The sequence below is a fragment of the Schistocerca gregaria genome, chromosome 2, assembly GCF_023897955.1.
Source record: "Schistocerca gregaria isolate iqSchGreg1 chromosome 2, iqSchGreg1.2, whole genome shotgun sequence".
Lineage (NCBI taxonomy): Eukaryota > Metazoa > Arthropoda > Insecta > Orthoptera > Acrididae > Schistocerca > Schistocerca gregaria.
The window spans coordinates 262,221,650-262,224,404 of record NC_064921.1 but is presented as its reverse complement, the minus strand read 5'-3'; positions in this window follow the sequence as shown (position 1 = coordinate 262,224,404).

Genomic DNA, 2,755 nt, shown 5'->3' with positions numbered 1-2,755 from the left:
CCGAAGACAAATGTCAAGTTTTAATGCCTAAGTTAAAATTTACACCAAGTTTCTGTCTTCATTCATCCAGAAAATATTGTCGCATGGATTCAGATAAATCTTTGTGAAAGAGCTAGTTTTCCATAAAGTATGATATACCACATCAAAAAAAGTTTTTCATTACCTCGGTTCTGAGAGTCCCGGAACCTGTACAGAAAATTGGAATAGAAATCAACATAAACATCATTTCCGCCCTTTTTATTGCTCATGAAAACCACACATTGCATGTTGTGCCATCATACAGCGAGACATTCAAAGGTGGTGGTCCAGATTGCTATCCACTCCGGTACATCTTATACCCAGTAGTACGTTCTCTTACACTGATGCATGCCTGTATTCGTCGTTCCACACTAACCACAAGTTCATCAAGGCACTGTTGGTCCAGATTGTCCCAACCCTCAAAGGCGATTCGGATAGATTCTTCAGAGTGGTAGGTACCGCGCTGCACGGTGTCGTGGTTGCAAAGATAGACCTCGCCACGGACGTGTGGAGTGAAGTTGCACATCATGCAGGCTATTGCGCACAGTTTGAGCCGTAACACAACGTCCTGCAGCTGTACGAAAACCATTTTTCAACAAGGTGACGTTGTTGTCAGGGTTCCTCGGAGCAATAATCCGTAGATATCTGTTATCCACTGCAATAGTAGCTTTTGGGCGGCCTGAGCGAGGCATGCCATCGACAGTTCCTGTCCCTCTGTATCTCCTACATGTGCGAACAACATCGCTTTGGTTCACTCGGAGACGCCTGGACACTTCTCGTGTTGAGAGTTTTTCTGGTACAAAGTAACAATGTCGACGCGATCGAACCGCGGTATTGACCGTCTAGGCATGGTTGAACTACAGACAACATGAGCTGTGTACCTCCTTCCTCGTGGAATGCCTGGAACTGATCGGTTGTCGGTTCCCCTCCGACTAATAGGCGCTCCTCATGTATGGTTGTTTACATCTCTGGGCGGGTTTAGTGACACCTCTGAACAGTTAAAGGGACTGTGTCTGTGATAGAATATACACAGTCAACGTCTATCTTCAGGAGTTCTGGGAACTGGGGTGATGCAAAACCTTTTTTGATGTGTGCAGTAATGTTCCTCAGCATTCTTCTGTAGCACCACATCTTGAAAGCTTCTATTCTCTTCTTGTCCAAAATGACTTCCTGACACTTAAATCTATACTCGATTTTAACAAACTTCTCTTCTTCAGAAACGCTCTCCTTGCCATTGCCAGTCTACATTCTATATCCTCTCTACTTCGACCATCATCAGTTATTTTGCTCCCCAAATACCAAAACTCCTTTACTACCTTAAGTGTCTCATTTCCTAATCTAATTCCCTCAGCATCACCCGACTTAATTCGACTACATTCCATTATCCTCGTTTTGCTTTTGTTGATGTTCATCTTATATCCTCCTTTCAAGACACTGTCCATTCCATTCAACTGCTCTTCCAAGATGGGTAGATCACATAACTAATGAGGAAGTATTGAATAAGATTGGGGAGAAGAGAAGTTTGTGGCACAACTTGACCAGAAGAAAGGATCGGTTGGTGGGACATGTTCTGAGGCATCAAGGGATCACCAACTTAGTATTGGTGGATAGCGTGGAGGGTAAAAATCGTAGAGCGAGGCCAGGAGATGAATACACAAAGCAGATTCAGAAGGATGTAGGTTCAATAGGTACTGGGAGATGAAGAAGCTCGCACAGGACAGAGTAGCATGGAGAGCTGCATGAAACCAGTCTCAGGACTGAAGACCACCACACACAGTAGTGTTTCTACCATGTCTTTCTCATCTACAGCGAACAATAACAATTAAAATAGTGTGAAAGGCATTTTATGGGAAATGCACCATTAGTGGCGTTAATATTGCTGCAGTCTCTGTTGCTGATGCGTCTGCCACATAGAGAATCCGTGTTCAGTCTCTGCCGCTAGTGAGGACGTTTACTAGATGAGAGCAATGGAACAGCGTGCGGACGGCCTCGCGAAGTGGATCGAGGAGTTGCGTCAGAGAGAAATGGCGGCTTGAGTGATGAAAGCACGAGATAACTGCGGTGCTGCCGACACGCCCCTGCGAAACGGGCGAGCCACGGCAGTGCATGTCGTGATGCCTACACTGCTTCTGGGTGCTGTCAGAGATGAACGGAGCTCTCTGAGCGGCCCGATAAACGGCGAGGGGACCCTGTCCTGGTACGTCTCGCCAGCTCACCAAACTAATAAATTTAGACTCGAAGGAAAAGAGCGAGTAACAGCCGCACGTGCTCGCAGTGAGATCGTTTCAGTGCACACACAGCGGCTTCGCAGCGATAATCGTGCAGCAGTACTAGATTGGGAGCCAACCAGTATTCACTTCGGCAGAACAAAGCAGGCAATGTTAGCTTATTTCGTTTATGAATACAATACGGACACAGCTGAAGGTTTTGGACTCACCAAGCATTTAGTTCACGGCCTTTGGAAGGAGCAGTCTTGACATTGTTTATATGTGTAAGAGAAGATGAAATTGCAATCTTTATTTTGAAATGATTGTACAGTCGTTTTTTCAATTAATAGTAAAACAGGAGTGTAAAGTCAACAGTTCATCTTTTCGAGACATCTAGGTAGTGGTTACACTCTAATTGATCTATTTTATTAATACAGAATTGGCCACATTACACAGCGTAAAAGAGTAAGGAAAGATTGTGAAGCTTTGTGGTAAGTGGTGAGTTCCTGTGGGACCAAACTGCTGAGGTC